Source organism: Tyto alba, unplaced genomic scaffold (assembly GCF_018691265.1).
Source record: "Tyto alba isolate M040663 unplaced genomic scaffold, T.alba_DEE_v4.0 Super-Scaffold_17, whole genome shotgun sequence".
NCBI classification, from domain to species: domain Eukaryota; kingdom Metazoa; phylum Chordata; class Aves; order Strigiformes; family Tytonidae; genus Tyto; species Tyto alba.
Window position 1 is genome coordinate 15,516,088 of NW_024881279.1, and position 24,782 is coordinate 15,540,869.

General features: G+C 36.7%; 1 long non-coding RNA gene across 1 annotated transcript in view; it reads right to left on the reverse strand.

Annotated features, from left to right (window-relative positions):
* The window catches only part of LOC116964934, a 99,998-nt gene extending 90,142 nt beyond the window's left edge, over positions 1-9,856 (reverse strand). The window contains exon 1 of the long non-coding RNA XR_004409039.2: positions 9,683-9,856. This is a non-coding gene — a long non-coding RNA (uncharacterized LOC116964934). The remainder of the gene's footprint in view (positions 1-9,682) is intronic.
* Between the last annotated feature and the right edge of the window lie 14,926 nt (positions 9,857-24,782).

The following is a 24,782-nucleotide window of genomic DNA, read 5'->3' on the forward strand; positions in this document are numbered from 1 at the left end:
GATAAGGTCTGAATACAGACCTCAATGAATTAAAGTGTTATCTTTTGCTGCTCTGAATGTTGCATTTCTCTAGTCTTTCATGGCACTAGATCTTCAGCTAATATTAACTCTCAGCTGGAAACACTTACTCAGTCTTCAGTTTACCTACTTGCCATTCCCTAAACTGTTCTTTGCTTTAACTTAGCAACACAGATTGCTTCTGTCAGATATATTCTGACAAATATTCTCAGTGATTTACAGTGCAAATATAACCTGAAGGTCTGTCTTCTCTCTCAAAGCAAGTAAATGTTACACTAGCATCTTAGAAGCAGAGAGGGGAAATTCCCCCAAAACATTATAATCTTGATCCCCACCCCCCCAAGAAAAAATAGCACTTCTGCTCATTAGGCCTTCACAGCCCCACTAGTGGAGATACAGAAAGCAAGCTGTCAGAATTGCATACTGAGAGCAGGCTTCCAAAACCACTCAGAGGAACAATAAAAGCCTGCAAGATGCTAAACACTTTAGAGAATCTGGACCCTAATCGCTCTTACTGAAGCTTCAAATGGTGCCAATCAGCAAGAAACATCAGGCTAGCCAGCATACTGTAATGGCATCAATTGAGATGCAGTCTGAAAGGTGTCATCTTCAACTAGTACAGGTATTGAACTAACAGCAGTCCCTTAATTTGGGACACAGACATACCCAACTAAAATTAAAAGGTATTTATACCACATAGCCTTTTCTTCCCATTTTAAAGGGATTTCTTTTTATTAACTTCATGTTTAATACCATATCATTGTCATAGGCTTCAGGCACAAAATTAAACACATTTACCTCTTCTGGGCAATTCCTGACCCAGAAGAGGAGCCTCTCTTTCTATCCATAAGCATTACTTGTTAATTGTTTCTGTGGACACAGTAAGAAGTTTCAGCTCAAAACTATGTCAGCACTGCCTGCTTAAGTCTAGGGGTACCATCTGAGAGACTCATAAGCAATCAACCGTCATTTGTCCTTGCAGGTCAGCACCTGTACACTTTATCGCCTATGTGCATAAAAGCACCTCAGCTCTTCCTGCTATAAGATAATTGTCAAGAACAAAAGTCAGTTGGGGTTGAACAGCCACAAAGGAAAGGGTCTAGATCACAAGCATATTGATCCTTTTGCTTGAGAGAAATCTATTTTGATCTATTTTCAATTCTTTCTTAGCTTGACGTGCAAGAGCTTTGTCTATATATTACTTTTTTGCTCCCGTATTTATGTATCTTAGTAAGATGAGGGAGGTCTTAAAACCGTTCTGAATGACAGCTGTTAAAGCAGATTGTCATTCGCCCATGTAATAAAGGAATGTAATATTCTAATATTACAATATGTTTTAGACTTTGAAATACTAGAAGATGATACAACCAGAATCTTTTTACTTTTGCTCATGAAAAAAGGTAAATTAGTTGCGCTCCCTCGTCACACTTCTGCAAAGCATCCTTAACAACTAAACTGGACAACTGGGTTTTCTCTGCCCTGTAGAGTGAATACTGAAGTAACACAGACCCATGCTTGAACTCTCACAGATAGCAGATAAACAGAAAAAGCAAAAGCTACCTGGTGTGCAGGGGCTTGCACAGATCGTAAAATTCAGAGCACCTGGGCTGACCCAGTAGATGTGATCCACTAAGTGATCTTACACACTAAATGCAAGGAGTCACATTATCTGCATATGTAAGTATGTCAACACACAGCATCCTGGAAAATGAAACAAAAAGACTTTACCTCTTTAGCACACCAATAAGCAATTTAACTGAAAAATTTGTAAAGGAAATTCTACAAATCAACATGTCCTTCCTTTGAGCTCAAACCCCAGCTTTGTGGTTTATTCCAAACTAAGAACAATCTCATTGCCACATCCTAAATTCCTACTTAAGTGTCAGCAACTGCTCTGGAAACTATTCAAGGGCCTATAAAGGAAGTTGAGGGAACAGTGATTTAGTTCAAATAAATCATAGATTGGCTTTGGTTCAGAAACTAGCACATGAAATTCAAATATGTCATACAGAAAAGCAGACTAATTGATTCAAATTGCTTTTGGTAGCTTACCAGCTGTGGGTAGAAGAAACACTACCCCAACTACAGAAAGCCAGAAATCTTGTTCAGACAGGCACAGCATTTATGAATGGAAAAGGTTTGCAGTCTGCTGCCTGTAGGAAATAAGTGTGCCTTCAGATCCTCCTTTTTCAATTATTAGCTTTTAAACTATTACAGGCCTTTATATAATAATATAAATTCTTGATGAAATCCTCAAAAAACTGGGGTCATATTCTTTTGTAAAGAAACAGATCATTTCTTACATGTGTTTATACGGTGCCAGGCTGTCTCAGACGGGCCTTCCAGGCACTAATGCCTATGAGTACTTTAAGCTAACATACACATCTGCATCCTTGCAGGCTCTGGTGTTCTCTCTGGCTAACATAACTCTATAAAATAGAGTATTATGTCAAAAATCTGGAGTTGATGGCATAAAATCATTATCTTATGGTTTCATATTGTTCCTGTTCACTTTCATATTGGCTCAATTACCATGTTATTTATAGCCTTTTCAGAGTCTAGTTATATTGCATTAGACATTCTGAGATATTTGTGGATGGGTATTTTCTGCACAAAAACTTTGTGCTTATTCTTATTATTACCCTAGCAGCTATGCAATTCCAGAACACCAACTAAGATTAATTAAGTAGGCATAAGTATTGCTGAAATCTCCTCTAGTTTGGTCTGTCTGTTGTCACTGACATTTCTACAACCAGCAAAAGACCTGCTAAAGAAATGAGTGACTAATGCTGAAACAATCCAGTCTAATGAGACCTCCTGGGAAACCACCTCTCCTTATGTGATCAAAGGAGGAACTTTAGTTCCTTTTTGTTCAGTTGGGAAGGGTAACAGACTGCATAAATGTATACAGTAGCTATCTATGCTAATATGGTAAGCAGTCCAATAGATTTAAATAATTACTTCATTTGACTTCACACTGAAATATAAATCTAGTCCATAAGGTTCACAGTAGGCTCTGCATCTATAAAGCACAATTCTGCTGTCAACTATCTAGAAGAATTTACTTCCTAATTGTTTGTCTAGCAATTCACTTTTATTCTCTATGACCTGTTAAATCCTGGTAAACTCAGTAAACCATATGTGACTTAATAATTGCAGTTTGTGTTTACCAATCTGATGACTACCTGTATGTTCACAAGAATATAGTAGTATCAAAATTCATAGAAATGGCTCAGAAAAGCAAAGTGCCAATAGCTATGCTGAGATTAGATGAACTCTCCATCCTACCTCATCTCAGGTTCTGAGTCTTTATGGATTTCTTACATGTGAGACAGAAAGAGAGAAAAATAAAGTTCCTACATTGAATTGTCCACTGGAAAAGTGTCTTTATTCATTGAATACTGAAAATGTGTAGGCAACTATGCTTCTAAATTACATATTCAAATTGGCTGTCCATGATGCCCCGTAAGGTTCCTTGTTATCCATCCAGACCTCTCCTATCTTGGGGGGTGAGAGGGATCAAATCAGTTCTTGCCCTAAGAAGTTAACAGAAGAGGCCAAACTCCAGAAATATCCACGATTTTTCCTTTGTGTCCTGATCTCTCAACTCATACCCTTTATATGACCTCCTGTTACCCTCCTTGATTGGAGTCCACTGTAGCTGCTGCCTTGAAGCATCCTTGCCAAACAGGTATAGAGCTACAACCCAAAAGCATTTAACCTTCAAAGGATAAGGAAAAGAGGCCAGTGGAAATCCAGAGAGTTTTTTATGCAAGTCAACCCTTGCATCAAAAGTCAGAAAAGGAAATGTTCATCAAAGAATCCAAACAGCAGCACACACTGTATTTTCTTTTTCTCTCCTCCTTACTGTACTTGCCTGTTTCTCTTTTTTTCCCTGAGAACTAAACATCTTCCATTTTTGCATCTTCCATATTGTCCTACTCTTAATTTGTTTTTTAATTAAGTTATTGCTGGGCAGAGAGTCTTCAACTTCAAACAGTTTTGACCAAGCTCCAATTACATTAAAATGAAAGAAAACAAACTGCTTCATACAGAATGCTTCTGCCTGGTAATTTAGAAAATGCATATTTTACTGGAGAATCCATTTTCACTAGCATAATCTAAGCAAGGTTGTACAATAAGACTTCCCATTTAAGATGGCATTGTAGGGAAAACTGAAAGAATCCTACTGTTTTCTACTAACATGTTTCAAAATGTTTATTATTATTATAATGTTGAAATCCTCAGATGTGAAAATAATGCTTCATCACAGAGAATAAAATGCACCAAATTTCACAGAAAATCAGAGCTTAAATGGCTTAATTTGAACAGAGGTAGAAAAAGACTGGGTTCTTCAGGACCACATACTAGTGTGAAGGAAAAAAAGCTGAACAATTCAAACAGAGTGGGAGATGTCAAAAGGCAAGCTAGAAGCTTTCAAAAGCCAGGCTGCAGCACAGAGTGAGTGACGACCCTTGCAACTCTAAAAGGGACCTGACGTGACTGGAATCAACAAGGACTGTTGGTACATGAATGAATCTCTTGGGTGTATTTTTTGGTTTTTAACCTCTTCTTTTCCTGAATGTTAAAGAAATGTTTCCTTTTAGAGGCTGGAAATCTCTAGAATACAAATAGCAAAAAAGTACACAAAATACGAGAATAAACTAGCAACCATAGTCATGGAACAGATAGGAAGATTACATCAGGTATTTGATTTCTCTGAACTAGTGTTAATTCTGAATTTGTTGATCTTAATACATACTGGGAAGAGATTAAAAGCACCTAAGTATTCTAAACTCAGCCATCCTCAGAAGCAAGGACCATTTCAGGATGTTTGTGTTATTTCTTTCCTCTTTTCTTTAAAATACACACGAAGGAAAAAAGAGGCATAATTTGTTTTTCTGCTGCTATTACTATTCTCATCTAGTGGAGACCTGAACCACCATCATTCCATTCATGCCAATGAATCTTGACAGCTCTAATATAAAAAGCTGCTCCAAGGAAATTACTGTATATTCTTCCTTCTCTGTTGAATGACTACACCCTTTTATGGTGATATTTTTATGAGAACTGTCTGAAATTAAGTACTAACCTGGTAAAGCTGCTGGGAAGCAGAGTGGAATGCAGGCTTAACCTGCCCACCACTGGGGATTTAGTGCTGGTTGAGTATGCACGAAACAGTCAGGAGAAGGGGAGATGGTGGGGAGTTGGACACCTCCTCAAAGAAACAGAGTGGACGTATGGTGATCTGCTACAGCTCCTAGGTCAGAAACCAAACTTTCTGCTTCTCAGCCAGTAGAGGACAAGACTGTTTTGCACCAAAGTAGAGGCCAGCTGCTTCCCTCAGCCTCCTCCTCTACCTAAAAGTCAGTGATTCTTATTCCTGAAGCACCTTGATGGTGTCCAGAATTCGCTGTTCCCCATCTTAAAATCTATCTATGCTATTGAATAGTCACAAGCATTTGAGCTTTAGCAACCTTAGAAGTGCTTTTTGATGTTTCCACGCATATGCTATCACAATTTCAGCAGACAACAGTCTGCTTTCCTGTTACCCTGTCTCCCTTTCCACATCATTCTGTTTTCACTCTCTAAGTAAGGACTGCCAGTCTCCTGTAGTGGGAATAGCAGATTTTGAGAGGAGGATACACTGACAGGTCTGTGTAGCTAGCATGGTCACTGTGCTAGCACTCATCACTACATATAAATTTACTAAGCAAAGCCCAGGCCCTAAAGTCTTCAACCACCCCATTCATCACAGAATCAGTTAGGCTGGACAGGACCCTCCTGAGACCATCAAGACCAATCTCCAAATCTTTTATCAGCATTTCCTGTTTAGTGCCCTAGCTCATTGACTTTAGGTGTTCCCACATAAAGGGAGGCCCTGCAACCTCCAGCCCATGTAAGCAGCCAGTAAACTGTGACAAGATTTGGGCTGCTCCTTACCAGTGCCATGTGGCTGGAGAACATGCCTTTTACTGATCTCCACTGTATTAAACATTACTGCCAATATGTTATTTACAGTCTTATTTTATCTTTGACTATTTTAATGTGCTATAAAATTTCATTTTTTAGCCTTACGAAAAAAAATTAACTTTAGACTTCTAGGCTTTTATGTCACTGATGTTTCTTCGAAGTGGCAATTAATGTAGGATGCATTTACTGAAATGGTCTTTTTCAGTGTTTTCCAAAAAGTTAGTAATTCACCTTAATAAAGTTTCTTTTCTTTGGGATCACTGCATAATTTTAAATGAGCTCATGCCATCATTTTATATTCCAATAAGTGAGGAAGGTCACCCTATGGAAATGTACTATTTATATGGCAATCTACTACAGAAATGTAGTTGCTTTTGTCCATTTTCTCAGCTAACAAAATTTCATAGAAAACTGAATGACTGTTTTATTACTTACTTGAATATGAACTATTTGTATGAGTCTAATCAAAACCGATTATTCTCATTATCTGGGAAATCATAACTTGCAGCCTTTTGTCTTCTGTTTGACTTCTTGAAAAGCTTGATATTAAAGTGCTGAGGATTAATATTAATGCATAATTATATGGTCTATAGTATTATCAGAAAATTGTCTTTTCTGATGTTTAAGATAATTTGGATAATGTTATACTAATATACATGTTACTAGGCCAGACTATATTTGTACTACTTCCAAACTTCATTTAAAAATATTTATCGGTAAACAGGTATCTAGCAAAAAGCTATACAACAATTCTTATTAACTTAAAATGCAGATATGAAGAGATACCACTGTGGCACTATGACATATCATTCAGGATCAGAAAACGGATACACAACACATAAAGAGTATTTTCACATAGGTAAAGAAGTCACTGTAGAAAATAGGGTAGTTGTGGGGAAACTTGATCAAGTCAAAACATATTTGAAGTCCAAAATAGCAAATTTGTCTTCTGTGATAGAGACTGCAGGATGAAATTCTACCAATCACTAGATCTGAAGGAAAATGGGAAGGCAAATATCTCACAATGAGGTATTACTGCCTTGATAAACAAAAGAGATCCACAGCATGGTCAGCACACTGAAAGTCATCAGGCATGAGACCCAGATTGGTAGAAATGACACTGTATCTTAAATTCTGTTTGATAAACTCTGAATTTTACCCTTACTTTTTCCTTACCCCTCAAAATACCACTTGATTATTGTTACTGGACATTAGTATGGTAAATGGACCACATCTGGCACCAGGGAGAGGGTTCAGTGAAAACTTGGGTTATTATTTCTAACAATTTGCAAATGATCAAGAACTATGTAAATTGTGAATAAAGGTTTGCAAAAAATTCATACAAAATCAGATTTGTGTGTGAAAACTTCAGACTAATTATCCTCCATGGAGTGGAAGGCCTGACTGTTGATCAGGAAACCACTTCACATGTGCACTGGAGACAGAACAAATCAAATAAGAGTCAGTGCAGTGAAGCAGCCTGTGTTCTGGAAGGTTCTGAGGAAACTTTCAGGTCACAGAATGACACACCAGATATATCTGCAATTTTAGAAAATAAGAATACAAGTTGTTTGGACTCTATTTTCATAGAAGGTCATTTTGTTGACATCAGTAGTCTGTCAGTGTTCTATTTTACTGCAGTGAGAGTTAACTTTGACACTAATACAGATACTTTGGGTCAATTTTTCCACTAGTAGCCACAACCTTTACAAACTTATACTATGTGATATCTGAGAGAAAGTCAGTGTTTATTATTATTTTTATCTGCAGAGAAATAGCCAGGACTTTAAATTTCCAATTAGTCCTATCTCCCTTGCTGATCATATCTGTTAGGTGTCTAATGCAGCATCAGTGACAAATAAATACATTACCCGAGATGATGCAGTTAAATACAGCTTTCAATTTTACATGCTTAAGGAATGTATTGTTGAATAACAAATAATGCTTCAAGTCCAAACTCCAGTTTTCTCTAGCAAAGTTTTGGGATTCATTTTGAATCAAGAGGGGATAAAGCCTCAGCTGTGCTATTTTCTTTTGACCTTAAATCTAAGTCTTATGTTTCAAAACTGGATGTGAACATGGCAATCTATCTTGTATGTGCACTCCAGAATAAGATTAAAAAGGGACTAACACTCCTGTATACATCACCCTGTAATTCTGCCTAGTCCCTGCTTGCACTGTTTTTCCACGTTGAAAAAATATAAAATCAAGTTCTGTTTGTCAGGAGCCTGAACTTTAAACAATAACTGGTATCACTATGCCATCTTAATAATGATTTGTGTCAGCATGATCAAAATCAAAATTCAATTTCGTGTCTGTGCTACCCTTTTCTTGAAGGTCTCAGAACCTTGGAAGTCATGCAAACTCCAGATGTAGAGCTCAGAGTGGGATCAAAGCTAGGAGATGTAGGAAGTGTCATGACCCAAACATTGCTTCTGTTTTGAAGACAGTGTTCAGCTGTGCTGTCTGAGAGTTGTTTCAACAATCTTCCTTAAGACTGAACTGAATGGGTTCCTCACTACCACTGTTTATTTCGTCTTTATATCTAAACAGCTCTGCTCATTCTTGAGGAATTATTCCAGACCTGGAATTACAGAGATATATTAACTCTGCATCTCACCAGCCAAGGATAACTTAAAACACACTAGCTCAGGTTCCCAAAGCAGTCAAACTGTGATAGCACAAAACTCCACATGGACTAATTTATCATGCTTCTTAACAGATTATATTAACCCAAACAAACCACCATGCTTCCAGCATCTTGCTGGCTTCCAATACCCATTTCAAGCTGTTCAGATAGCACTGTTTCAGCAGCTGCAATGCAGGCGTAATTGGAGAGAGCCAATTCATAAAATTTAATGTATTATAAATCGTTAGCAGATCTAAATATTAGCTGAATTATAGATAAAAGGTAGTATTTATTATAAGCTCATCATGAACCCAACTTTTAAAAGGAGTCTCAAACCCCTTGAAGACTTACACATTGACTTAGTTGGGTTTAAAAACTTTAACTGAAAAGATAGTATGTATGAGAGATTAATGCATATACATTAATGTATTGACCAATTACTGGTCATTAAATCATCAACAATACGTTGAAACACTGAATTGATTTATGAAGCTAGAAGGTTTATGGTTGTTTATAACATTTACTGAAGATATAACCGTAAATATAAAGGATTAAAGATGCTTCTGAATTTACCTGAGGTTTACTGCTGATTTAAAATAGAAAATTAGAATGTAGTTTTCAATAAGTATAGTAATCAAGGTTGATATTAATATATCTAAGTATGTGTGAGAAAAGGACTGACAATGTAATTACTACCATTGAAGATTATTTTGATTAAATGATGCTTAAGTAATTAAACATGATTATTTGAAATCTTTCCATTTCCAACTTTAGCATGTTTGATTAAAATGTCACGTAGAAATAACAAGGTCCTGTATAAAAACCAAATTTTGTCTCCAGAACAAAGAAGGAGATTATTTCATTATTTTCTGTTCTTGTGCATTGATAAAGCTGATTATTTTCTTTAAACAGATTTTGAACATTTCACATTATTCGGTGTACAACTAGTAGCAGAGAAGTGGCCTGTCCACGGCCACAGCTCTGGGGGAAGCTCAGGCAGTAATGGATGAGGAGAGTCCAGGCCCTGCCCTCGCCTCCCCCTCTCCTTTCTACTCCACTTACCCCCCTTCTCGCTGGGGCTCCTCGCTTCCCGCCAGGCAGCTGTGTGGGTACTTTGCTCTTTCTCACCAGCCTCTCTCATGTCCGGCACCTTCTGCTTCATGGTGGACACAATGCAGGTCAATGGTAAGCACTCCCAAAACCCATGGCTCCAGCAGCACCGGAGTATCTCCTGAAGATGACCCTGGGGAAGCAGGATGAGGTGAGTGTAGCCACAGGCAAAGGCTGTTGATCCCCACAGGTCCTTATGGCCAGGAGACACGGGGTCGACAGCCCTGCAGCTCAGTAGGGCTAGAGCAGGGCCCAGGCCCAGCCCCTGAAGGGAGGTGGCATCCCTTTCCCTCCTGTCCTCCCCTCTCATCCTCTACACTCACTTCACCTGCCCCTGCCCCAAAGCCCTCTGTATACCTGCTCTGGTGCCACCACCTGCTGTGACATGGCCGCCGCCCAACTGCTGCTCACTGTGACATGGCCAACCACTGTCCTTCCTGTCAACCTTCCTTCACATTCAATATCTGTACAGGGAATAAAGTGTGCGTGCTGTGGGATAAGCACGAGGTTTATGCCTCAGCGCAGGGTCGTACCAAGCTGGCAGTGGCTTATCCCTGAGTAGGAGACGTGCACGTTGGGAAGGCTGCTGTGGTGCCTTGAGCCTTTCATTCTTACAACTCTGAACTGGTACTAGGGCAGCAGGGATGGAAAACACAATTTATATGGCCCAGTAGCAGATTGCTGCCACTCTGGAGCAAAGGAGAGGAAGGCTGAAGACATGGCAAGGCATTTTAGTTGCTTTCTTACATTTAGACATCTAAATTTAGTTGTATGCAATCTGATACTGAAAGATACCACAAGGAATTCATGTGCTCTAGTGGTCATGATTCATCTGAACTGTTTTAGACCTCTGTGTCAGCATGGGATGAATCTGGGCCTAGAAATGTTGGTCTTCTTTTCTACTTTACCACTAGAGATGAGCCTTTCTTTTGACAAATAGAGCATTTCATCTTGCAACTTAAAATTATACGAATGAATGTTGAATAGCTTATTGCATTATACATATCCTGTAAAAACTCCTGAAGACATGACGACTGCCAAATTACAGTAATTTGCAGACACTTGTCATTGACAGGATTGACAGAAAGAAATTTGTTCGATACTTTTGGACTAAATCTATCAAAATTAAAACAAGACAAAACAAAACAAAACAAATCTTTTTCTTCATTGCCTTTTCAGACAAATTCCTGCCCAACTGATCAGCATTTTGTCCCTTCATTTTCCTCTCTCAGAGTCATCAAAAATTTCCTGAGCAGCTGTAAGGGACTCAGAAAGAGACTAGCAGTCTGGTTATTGTTTAAATTAATAGCTTAGAATATTAAAAGCTCCACGTTGAATGAAAGACTAAGATTCCAGTTGTAAACGAACAAATTTATTGCCATATGGAAGGGCAAGCTGAAGTCTTACCAGTACATCCTAGAGAGTTTTGGCTAGTTATTACATAATCTATTATAAGGCGAAAAAACTATAAATGAATGCAGAGAAATAAAAGTAACCGGTCTGATGCTTTCAAACAGGGAAACATGTAGAACTGATAATTCAGATTTTTTTTCAGCTAAAAATAATCTTTAAAGCTTAAAAATTATACTAAAATAGTATATATAGTACAGACATACATAGAGCAAGTTAGAGGTAACACTGAAATGGCAAAACTGGAACAAAGACCACCATGCAGAAGAATCTATGGCAATGCAATACTCAGGCTACAATGGTGTCATCATAAAAGTGAGTTTCCCCATTTGAAGTTCATGACCATGACAGGCCACAGTATTGAAAATTAAGAGGAGGTTGTGATCACAACATTTGGAGTTCTTCCAGACTAATCTTCAGAGTTTTTGAAATAAGCACAATCATTTTTCTAAGTGCTCATTCATTTTTCATATGCCCAGTTTGTCTTCTATTCTGCATTTAAACATATTACACTTGCACTTTTAATGGATATCTAAGATTTTAATGGAATTTCAGTGAACTGCACTTTTTATTTCCCCCAAAAAAGAATAATTTATTAGGAGCTGAAGCCAGTCTCCTTTTTTGTTCTGCCTAGTGAAAAGACAGCCTGTGGTATATTGTATTAATTCCTAATATAAACTAAGTTAGATGACTGTAGATCAAAATGATTACTTATGCTGTATAAGAAAACAGATATAGTAGAGAAAATGTGAAATGAAAGGGGACAGAGCAGAAACTATGTTTCTGCAAACCAGGGAATGAGATAAGAGGGTAGAAAGTTGTAAAACGATTACATAAAGAAATGTAATCAAACTATAAGCACTATTTTTTTTTTCAGATACCATATTTTCCAGAATATAATTTTATACCACATCAATCAGAGCTTTATAAATGCAACAGAAAAAACCAAACATACAGGTGAATGATCACTTCAGTAGGCTGACAAATTAAACAATTAAAAATTTAGGTACTTTCTTTAATTTGCTGACTCCAGTCACAGTCACTGCAGGAACTGTCTGAGTGCTGATATCCCTACTTGGAATAAATATACTTAGGTTTTTTTAAAAATACATTTTAGAGTGTATTTCTTCAGCTTTTTGGTAGAGCAGACTTAATAAGAGAGATGTGTGCATGCCACAGTAGATCAGCATGCAGAATTTTAATTACAACTATGTCAATTTTAGGCCCTCAAATCTTTTTAAAAACACCATTATATTGGAAAAGCTTGACTGAATCAATTGTATGGCTATTTCTTTACATTTTGGAATGCACTCATTAAAGGTGACATCATTTATCTCAATTTTCTAGTCGATCAATATTTGCCAGAATTTTTTTTAATAACCTCAAATGTGTAGCATTATATCTTAAAATCCTAATTAAAGAAGTGTTTTGTCCCAGCAAATATATTAAAAAGCATGAGTTTTCATATATTATAATCAAGAAAGTGTGTAAAAATTTCCACTAAATGCTTGCAAAGGTTTAGACTTCTAATGCACAAAACACTTTTTGTGTCAACTTCCTTTCATGTCCTAAACATTTATGATCCAATAGTTTTCATTTTAAAAGCTGCAACTTTTCTGAAGGCAAAGCTAGACCCCATTTTAGTAGCAACTTATTTCAAAACATCTCTAAAGGAAGCCTCTCGTGGAGACAGAATTGTAAAAAGCTGACATGTACCCAGGAATGTAAACCAACTTTGTCTTTACTGAGCATGGTTTTCCCTGATACAAGGCCAGATTAAGTGGGTCAGCAAGCATTTGCCTGTGTAAAGGATAAGAGAAATACAAGTTGACCATTTAGCTCAGTAATATTATTTTCCTAAGAAATTTTTCAGTGCCAGTCATCACACTAAGACTAGGGTTTCTACTACAAGAATTGATTGTCTTCAAAGTGACTAAGTGATAACAGAGAAAAAGGAGATGGAGGAAGTTCAAGTTATTGACCTGTTAGTTTAAACTTCAAGGATGAAAACTGAAAACATCTGCATTTTCAGTTTCATTACAATGTAAGAAATAAGAGCAAGCAAGTTCAGACCTTTATCTTACCTGTCACTCAGATCAACAATTAGAAAATAGGGCATATAGTCTGGTTTTCCATAGAGTCCCACTCAGGGATGTGAGTTAATTGTCTTGCCTAGGAATGTCAGAAAATATAACCATTTAATTTTTATGTCTAATTAGAAGCTGCTGTTCAACATAGGCAGGATTAGCCTGAGGCCTACTCATACAGGTAAACTGGGCAACATGCAGGTCACTCAAATCACTTGGCCAACACACAGAATTTATATAAAATTCTCTGTACCTCTTGGTTAACACATTGTTTAGGCTGTGTCTGAGGTCCTTTCCATCCACAATATGTAATGTCTACGATGTCCCTTAGGGGTTACGCAGTATGTGCTGTGGAGAGTACCCATACCTGCTGTAAGGACAGGTAGTCATCTTGTGCTCGCCTCAACTTCTAAATCTCCTACCAACCCTTAAGAAAACATTGCTCAGCTATTGTCAATATGAAAAAATGACCAAGATACAAGATGCCTAATGCCACTTGCCACTAAGTGAAATGGTATAGATGACGAAGTCAAGCCCAGGCAGCCTAAAGGGAACAGACAGGATGCAGTGACCTGCAACATATGTCTGAAATTTTGCAGTTGTTTTGGTATTTCGTCATATGACATTTTGTTCTTTAGCACCTCATTGCCTTCCCTCTATAGTACCTATTCTACTTTTTATCCACACTATCTACCTCTTTTGCAGAAACACTTAGTTGAGAGATGCACACTGTTGTGTACTGTTGTATCTAATTCTTCCTAAGTCTCAATCAGAGAATTCCTGTTGACTTCACTAGGGGTTAGACTAAGCTGTACGAGTAGATTTGAGACTAGATCTTTGAAAGCAGGTATTTTTACTCCCCAAGGCTTCCTTCTCATTCACAAAATTGAACAATTCAATTTTTAAAATGTGTCTTTTCTTTCCAGAGAACTTATTGAATCTGTACTCAAAATAGTTCTGAGAAAGTAATCATTTTATATAATGCCCATGATAACTGAATGGTGTGCTACTGATAACTACACTGGAAAAAACTGAGGTGCAGAATTTCCTCTTTTGTAGCAAATGGTTTGAAGGCTTCTGGATTTCACATTGTAACTGTGAAACTTCTGGCACCCGCATACTTGTGAAGAAGAGTGACTCACTGAGGAAACAATTATTTTCTACTTATCAAGTATAAATGTGTTTCATAGGTATTAAATAGTTTTCTATTGGACATTCTTGTTTTCACGCTTCACAATACCTCTAAGCAAATTTTGCATCTTTTATGCTACATCAACCTTACTTTTTACAATGTGTTTGTAGTCACAGAGAATTACAGAAGATAAAAAATATATTCACCAGTTTAAAAAATATAGATATCTATAAAACATAAACGAAATATAAATTGTTATTAAAAGAACTTTAAAAAATAATATATTGAAATTACTATATAGCTTGCCATTGGTAATTAGCCGAATAACAACCTTAGAAATTATTGTCACAGTTTATGATGTTTGGTGCTCAAAGGTTTGCCATCAGCCAAAGAAGGAGAGGATCAGCTGGTCTACAGGTACATGCCATTTGAATTACAAAACCCTTCCCTCGAATGGATAACAAGAAAGAAGAATATTTTTTCAAACATGAACATGATTTTGGCTTTATTTCTAGGAAACAGAAAGACAAAAGGAAAGTATGTTCATTTGGAAAGCAACTTAAAAAACCCCAGAACCTGAATTATTCTTCAAGTTTGAGAAAGTAATATAAAAGAACTGCCATACCTGATCAGTCCAAAGACACATCTTCCTGAGTACATTGTCTCTGATAAAAGCCAACTGTAGATATTAAGGGGAAAAGTATTAAAAACTTCTGCCAGAAGTATTACAATTTCTAACAATCACACTAATCATAAACTCAGGAATACTGCAGAAATTAAGATGAATTAATGAAGGCACATTTGTGACTCCTGAGTTGGGGGGAGAGAGGAAACTAGAAAAGTGCCACATGACTAGAAAAACCACATGACAGTGTGCTGAAAGAATAGATTTGAGAGAAGTCAGCTGTGCACTAATAACACATTAGCATCGCTGTTTAAGAGTTTTATCCATGAAGGAGAAGCTGGTCAATAGGCATTTTGACTAATCATTTTTGAGTTAGTGCATTGTCTCCTCTATTTTGAAGGACTTCTTTCGCAGGGAAAAACAAACACGCACATTAAAAAAAAACTCCTAATGCCTCCAAAACTTAAGTAAACCCAAATTTAGTCTGTAGTAATACTTGTACCTTGACTGAATATCCACAGATAAAAGTAATGACACCTTAGTTAGTTACAGCTGTCAAGCAGAGAAAGTGATTCTTCTGCTATTAAGTTGGAAAAAGGAACATGGTACTGAGGTTAGAAAAAAGATGCTATCCTGCCAAATTACTCCCTCTGCCTAGTATGCTAACAGCAATAATGAAAAAGAAAAAAAAAAAAAAACAAAAACTACTGAAAAGAGAAAGAAAAACCTTGCTTTTTGACATAATTTGGAATTCCGCAAAGATAAAGGGAATACATCTAGCAAGGGGAGGATGCTTCTTCATGGCTTCCTGAGCTTTTCAACCCAACATGAACAAAGCACACAATACTTTGATTTTGGGTGGGAATTTGCATATGGAAAAGCTACCTGAGACACTGTGCAGTGCCAGAAAGAGCAATTGAGTCCTGGTTTTCGCAGGTACTTTGGAAGGAAAGAACATAAGAAGAGACAAAGACGTGTGTTTTCTCTGCAGTCAACGTTTTTTCAATGGTGTGCCATGAAAATATTGACTGGAAATATATACTCTGTGTATTAAACATAAACATATTAGTGAAAAAAAACAAACAAACAAAAAAAAAAAAACAAAAACAAAAGCCAACCCCAAGACCTGTTAAAGAGCTTACTGTTGCCTTCCATACTGAAAGTGAAGAAAATTAAAGGGTGAATGGATACTTCTATGCATACAGCCGCCACCTTCCAAACATAACTTGAACTTTTCACTGCTGACAGAAACAAATCCTCCTCCCCAGCAGTTGGGTGGTCCCATTCATTTCTCCATACATTCTCAGAAGGTTTTGCTGTTGTCCTCTGCAATGCTCCGAGCACATTTCTGTGGAAGCTGGCATTCAGATGTACACATATTATATGTCTCCAATTAGAACTCATATCTGCTGCTCAGGAATTATATTGCCTGCTGCTTTTCTAAAGATTTCTTGATACATGTATGCCTGATGGTGGGTAAAAGAAGTAGGTGAAAACTGCTGAAAACACCTGCTGAAAACTTGGCACTCCCACATTTTTCAGCCACCAGTACTACAAAGCATCTGAGTGTATGGGCTGAAGGCTCTGGTCTTTATAGCTATCCATCCATCACCCACTGATGCAGTTACACTGCTCTCTTTCTTCTCAGCTTCAGGACAAGAATACCATTACAAAAATTCTCAAGTTTATGTGAAAAGTATGGAGAACCTCCCAACATAACCTCTTCAGCACCAGGATTATGTCAGAAGCACCATTTAACACAGTGTTGTTGCCTAGTGATATGTTGTCTTGATTTTGGCCACCACTATGTCTTTCAACACCTTTTCAAAGAGGTTATTTCCAGTTTAGCTGTTCTCATTATGCTCTGCTTCTGTAACAGTTGTTACACAAACCTGTTACCTGTTAATATTGACAAGACCCAAGACCGTAGCCACTCATCTGCACTTTGTCCAAGATACTATTTTGCCTGTGAGGTTTTTTTTTTCAGGTCCTATACATACAAACTGTAGTGTGACTCACTGTGCATATTAATAACGTTGATTTCTGCCACACCTGAGCCAATGGCTTTTAAGAGATATGTACACAGATGTTTGGTCACCAGCCCATCCCTCAGTGATCAGGCAAGAAATCGTGGACAGAAGGAATATATAGCAGGAGCCATAGTGAATTAAATAGGCAGGAGCAGTAGTGAATGAAATAAAGCATGAATACATTGGCACCAGTGATGGATATGCTGGCTGAGAAGCATAAATAATAAGCACATCTTTTCAGATCAAAAAGGTTTTAGAGCACTATTTCAGAGGCAGCCAATAGTCCACTAATCTGGTGGTTCGAGAAGTGACCCGTTCTACTACTGCACAAATGGGAAATAGTCTCATTGCCCACTGAATTAATTAATTCATACATGGAATTATCAATCATATCCCAGGAAAACAGCTCTCCCTGAAGGAGCCATCTGCATGGAGCACAATAATGCCTGCCTGTTCACCTGCATTTGCTTCCCAGATCTCATGCTGCAAAACGTCTGCCTGTGTTTCTTCTCAGCAATCCTCCATGACAGCTTTCATTTTTTGGTACACAGATTCCTCAAAGAATGTCCTTGAAGGGATGGATGCAACAAAAGAATAATTCCCCAAACAGCTAAATAGGGAACTGTAGGAAGAAACCAGGTCTTTTCAGAGCAAGCTTTATAGCTTTTTCAGGTAATTTGAAATTCATGGATGAATAATATAAACAACTAGAAATTGTTCCAGGTGCACAGAGAGTAATAGGCTCGTTTGCTGCGAAAGTGATACTGCATGCAGGCATAGATTTACCTATGAAACTAGAACTTAAAAGTCTCTTATCATGTCTAAAGTCTCTCATCCCTAGCACTAACTGCTAATTAATCCCTCAGTTAATTGGCTTTCTTTAGATTTGTTCCAAAATATGTATATAATACTACCTTAAATATAACACAGGAGGATATTACTACAAGAAGAATGCCATACTGAAAAGAAAGAAACCGGGGATCTTGAAATTTTTGAATTTTTCTTGTCATTCACTTCCACAAAATGAGTCATTTGGAATTTGCTAATTCATCCAGGCATTTACGACAATTTCTAAGAATTAATCCTAACTTACCTCCCATTCTGAAGTATTAATCTTATCGTAGATTCCTGCTCAACAATACTTCATCTTGTACTTCATTTATATCAGATTCTTTGAGTGATCTACTCCAGAATGCAGGGTCGTAAGGAAAAACTTCTAATAAAACAGCCTCGGGTTTGGGGTTTTTTCCTGCTTTTTCTTTAGATATTTCTTTAACATTGAAATTACTCCTTACACATCACCATCTAATATATCTAGTGCAGTATATCTTTCCAATTCCAGATGCTTCAGAGACAGATCCCTGTTCTGTACTTGTGTGTACAGGGTTACAGACTTTTTGGAAAGATCATCTTCCCCCCCTCCATTTTTTTTATTCACTTAGTGGTTTGTCTCCTTGAATCATCTCTTGTCTTCTTCCTTCAAGCCACAATAGTTATCTAATGTTAGGAAAAAATTGTTGCTACACTTAGGTAGAAGTTAATTGTTCTCACTCCTAATTCACATAGTACTGTGTGTGAGGGGCTGCTGTAGCTCCAAAACCCCAATCACACAGAGTACTGAGACCTGCAGCACTGCACCATCCTGGGGAGCCCAGCCGTGCCTTCAGCCAGGCCATATCCTGCACTAGAGGGCTGGGGAGCCACAGTAACCTCTCCTGTGAACCATTCCCAGAAATACTTATTTTGCTATGCAGCTCATATGGTCAGGAAAGCTGACCATACCAGGTTGCAGTTGCTCTTTCCTCCCATTAAGTCAAGTTCATTCATTTTTATGCATATTCCCTCTGAATGGGGTAGATATCATGCTGGGTTTACTGGCAAAGTCAAAAGTATGAGCTAATTATTTTGGTTATTCATTATCCTGCTGAGACAAATGTTACCAAGAACAAAAGGCAGTACTTAATAGATTAGCTGGCAGTGCTAATCTGGTATGAGTTTTGAGCATTACTCAGGAAATATAAGCACTATGAAAAAATCTAGTGAGATCAGAAATGCCATGTGGTAATAATAACAGAAGAAGGGACTTATTCTCTAATTACCAAACATGAATTTGGGAAATTCAGCTTCTAAGGCACCATGACTTTGCAGTTCATTACATTCTCAATGACTCATTTTATTAATATGTCCTTCCAATTGCTTTGTTGTCTTGAATGCTTATTGTAAGGGGATCATTCGTTCATTCAAGATAGGGTTTACCCTTGTGTTCATAAAGAACTGCCTTAATCTAAGCAGACTTGTTGCATCCAAATTCGAGCAGATAATGAGAATCCAAGTGAAGAGCACAGCTACAGAGACTAATAATCCAGAGTGGGAGAGAGAATCCTTTCAAGGTACAAAAGAGAGCTGACAGAACAAATTAAAGGAAGATTTATGTTGAACACCATAGGGTTACACCTTTCAATTTCCCTATTACGTTGGTATCACAGGTTCAGTGTGATACTGTTGCGTCCTCATAAACTTACAGCTGAAATAAACTGCCCTGACTGTGCTTCCCATGGGAAATATTAGAATTTGTAAACTGGACAGTCTTTTCCACTTCCAACCAGAGCTACATATAGGACATGTAGATGTCAACACATGATACATCTTATAGAGACACTATCTTAGGAGAGCTTTCAGCATGTTTGGAACATGTGCTATGGCTGACAATGCATTCAAAATACTAAGCACTAAACACCCTGGTTACACTTTCAATTTTCACATTCCCTGAGACTTCAAACATCCCACTCCAACTGATTTCTGTACGCACATCAGTATCAGTGTAAGCTGAATCAGTACCATTCTCTGTTTAAAAGCTGCTAAAACCCACTTTGAATTTTCAGTATAATGGAAAATTATTTATGTACCTACTGAACAGATAAAATTTTATTAACTTAAAAATCTATATTGACTTAACACAGTCAATCAAAAAGTAAAGCACAAATTACGATGTTAGCTTCCTGTTTCATTCTGGCTTCCTTTAGCATTGACTAGACTTAGAAATGGTTAAAAGGTCAAAAAGTACCGAATACTAAAGAACTTTGAGAAAGTTTCTCACCTTATTAGTGAAAAAGATGTTAAAAGTTCAAACCAAAAGAGAACATGAACTTATGGAAGAGCAGGCACCAGCAAACCTAAAAAGTCTGAGTTAATCATGAAAGCAGAGAAAAGGAAGACTTACCTTTTGGATTTTTTATAGACATGTATTAAATCTGACCTAACTGACATTATCCAAGAATAATAAAATGTCTAGTCCTTTTGCTTAGCATCACTTTCCCTAGAAAACAGTCCATTCACATAGACCTTAGAGAAGTCATATCACATGCATTTACCCCTATGGGGTTCTTTAAATCAAAAAGGAAAAGTAGGTAGAAACCTTGCTAATGTTTCATATCTTAGCTTCTGATAACCTTCTAACTTATTAACACTAAACTAATAAAGTACAGCTAAAGTCTGAGTTGCCTGAACAAAGTCTTCTCTAGCACAGAGGACATAACAGGAGTTTCACATGTTCCACTGTTAACTCTATCCATTGTATAATGGCAAAAATAGCAAATTATGAAATATATTGTCTTATATTATTACAGCTCAAGAGCTGTAATAACAAACCGTCAGTACTACACTTCAGGACTGAACTTTCTAATCTTTTCACAGGCATGACTATCTAAAGGTATATATTATGTATATTTATAGTAATCCCATGACAATGAAGCAAACACAAGATCACACAGTGTCAAAACAATTCAGTTTTATGCAAAACATACTCACGTACATTTTTTACTTTCATGAATTAAAATTATGGAAGCACTTTAATGCTAACGCTGGTTCGTCAACATTGCAGGAAGAGGGTATGCAAAGACTTATTTATGATCTTCTAACATATTAGCCAGCAAAGTGTTTTTTTCCAAATGCAGTGTCGCACAACTTGGCAAACAAACAAAATGGTAATTTTGCTTGTGATTATATTGAAATTTTTTTTGCTGAATGTTAATGAATTTTAAATTGTCTCCATTAATTTTACTTTTTAATTACAGCACAATATGAACTTAGTGGAGCTGATTAAAAATTGATTCATCCATTCTTCAGTGAAAGTTCTAGTTCCAAATTCCTAAATTAGAATGGTCTTACTTAAAGTGCAATTTAAACTTTAAAGAGAGAAAGTGTAGAGAGTAATTTTAAATACTTTTAAGCTCTTAAGCAGTTCTTCTTACTATTTTGCATATGATGTACAGATACATGTAAAACAGAATGTCCTTTCACTAAAAAAAAGTGATTATATAATGTTTTCATTTTTGTCTATGTGGCTACGCATTTCATAAACAAATTAGTGTGGCACTGCCAGTACAATCTTTCTTCAAGTATTAATGGTTTCAAGCTAGCCTTCCACGAAATCATCTATATGGAGAATATTTCTAGTTAGATATGTGAGTACTAAAACAGAGCGGTCAAGTGGCATGTAGAGGAAATCCGTATTACAGGAAGTACAGACCAACAATCTTGCAAAGTGTAACTCTAGTGGGAGAATCCAAAACATAATGTAGCAACCACTACTGTGAAAGTATTTTGAGATATAGATACAGATATATTTAATATTCTACTGACATAGATTTACAAACCATGGAAGCAACAAAGAAGAATAATGATAGTTCATACCTGTAACTTGTCCACACCGTTTGAATAATGTGTTAAAAATATTACCATCACACTATGTACAAACCATAAACAAAAAAAAGGTGTTCCACTTGGTCTCAAGAGAAATTTATGTATTAGCCAGTCTGAAGAGGGGCACTGGCAGTTACATAAAAAAACTCAATCATGAATCCACAAAAATAACAAAAATTCCTCACAGTGGGAAACCCTACATTCTTTTATTAGGTAACTGGTGCAATAAAACAGAAGGAGCGGGGTAGAAAACTTTAAGACAGCTTGAAGGCAGGATGACAGATACCAAAACTCATCCTTGGGATAAGCCATGAGCTGACTCACCCAGCTTATGAGGTTGGGGACACAGGTTCATATAACTGTGGTTCATCCACAGCCATTTCCCCAAAACCACTTAGAGACACTGGAGACTCCTATAAAATTCAGTTTCAGAATTTCTGATAAGGATTGGGGTTCCATTTGAAAATAACGAGGCTAATATTTCTGCCTTAATACCGGAAAAAGCCAGGGTAGAAGGTACAACTGAAGTATAAGATATAAATGAACTAAACAGTCCGTAGTTCCCTGATTTTCCTCAGATGTTTGCACCAGAGAGTGAGAACTGTGTGGTGGTTATTCCTTCTTCAAAGACAACTTAATTCCAAATCATACTTTGTACACATTTCTTTGCATAATGTAGTGTTATAACGCTGGTGTCCAGCACAGTGCTGCTGCACATTTCTTTCCACATTATTGTTTTCTTCATTTGTGGCAAATATTCAGCTTTGCAATTACTATTGTGCATTGTTCTTATATACAGCTTAATGAAGAATGTCTCCTTGGGATCCTATGGGGCTGAGCTTTTCAAAGAAAATACTCTGGGTAGTTTTGAAGGTCCTCTCCCAGGAGATATTAAATAATTTATATTTCAAATATAAACTCTGTGTATTGTAAGTACACAGAGACTTCATGTCACTGCTTTCTCGTCCGTGTAGAAGCCAGCCTTCAGAATACCAGCCATATGCTGTCCCTTGGCAAAGAGTTGGCACTGGCATCAGGACAAGACATTCATGTAAAAGAATCCAGGGAAAACAGTATAACTCTGTGTTTGAACAGTAATTCTGTATATTACTCCTCCTGCTTCCAAGTGCCAGATTCTGTTTACCTTCATTAAATAAATTTTACTATCCATGAAAGCAGAGGAAAAAAATAAATATGTATGCATGTACATACGTATGCAGTGAGCTATGATCAATTTTGCTGCTAGATGGTATGATATGAGCTTAAATCTAATTTAGTAGATTCAAAATAAATTATGAATTTATATGTATTTTATTTCAATATCCACAATACTGAATGTTTAAGAAATTGTCATAAATCTCTGCATTTAAAAGTCTGGCTAACCAGTTATAGTTTCTAATTCAGAGTTCCTTCTGTTCTGTTTAGTACATTTAATATGAAGCCCATTTGGGATTTTTTGTGTTTGCTTGGCCACATATAATGCACAAGATACGTGTTTTGGAGGAATTAAGACTGTTGATAACCATTACTCCCCATATATTTTGTTTACTTTCTTAAATATACACACTCATAAGTGGGATATAAGCACATGGATAGTCACTAGGATGCCTCCTGTTGTGTATTTTGTCTGTTTGCACTGGATGGTATGTTTATATCAGGTCTAATAAGTAACCAACACTTTTACAGCTACAAGCACATATTTTTTTAATTTAAACTTTTGGAGAAACTGACCATTCAAGATTACCTAGAGCTGTCCAAAAATAATATTAAAAAACATTGTATTATTTATGTTAAATTCAAAGTGTCTGCAAGTAATTAGGTTACTCTATTTGCATGTCTGATAAATTTTCCTGACTGCTATTTACAAACGGTCCATTTACAAAGGAGCTTTCTACTAAAACCTGTAGAAGAAACATCTGTTTGATGACTGTGGATATGTGAGGTGGGAGTTAACTATGTAGGCGGGGGGTGTGTGTGTGCATATATATATTTGTATGCATATACATACACAGATTCACACACATACATGTGCATGTATTTTTATATACATACACACACACACACACACATATATACATACATGTATTTTGTATACCACTGGCTGGCAGAGTGGAATTTGAAAATGGAAAGGAATCAATGTGAACACATATCTCAGCATCCACCACAGTTTTTTCATTACTATCCTCAGATTTTTAGAATCTATTCAGGAGAATTTCCAAAAACAGATACGGAATTTATGCATCCATTGCACTCAATGACACTCAGTGGGGTTTAGAGGATTAACTCCATCAATTTCCACAGAAAAATCCCTCTGCTATGATTCATATGAGGCTGTTCTAAAGAAATCCCAGTGGTGAGCTTAATAATGTCTTGGCCAAGGGGCAAATCTCTTCAAAGCTTCACAAGAGCTCATGCATACCAATAGAGAATAAAGGATGATCCAGGGTCTGTTTTTCACTAATCAGTAGAGAAAGTTCTACAAATCTAAAAATATCTTGGACTGAGCTCTTCATATACCTTGATATACTTTTTTGTATAGTCAGCTAATGGAAAACAATCACAATAAAAACCTGCACATTTATTAATTATACATTCCAGAGAAACAATTTATTTTAATACTATGCCAATTTAAACCCAGTTAGGATTTGAAATCTTAAGAGATATAATGATACACTGGAACAATCTTGATTACAGAGTTAATTAGAAAGCAAGTAGTTTACTTTTTATTAAAAATTAATAATTCATGTACCTTAATTGTTGGATAATGATGGTTTTGTGTGCTATATGTAGTTAAAAATTATAAAATAGTGCTTTACAGCTATGATTTAAAGTATTCATTTTCATAAAATATATGTCAAAGGGTTGCTGTTAAAGCAGTTATCAAAAATCTAATGTAAATAAAAATACTGATCATTTAAAATAAAATAAAACAACCCTAATAAGTCAGAGTTACCAAGGCTTCTATTTTTTGCTTTATCAGGCAAAGCCACAAAGAATTCTCTTAATAGTCAGAATAATCCAGGACCATAAGCAGCCCAGAAATTCTGAGGGGCCAGTTCTCTTATTA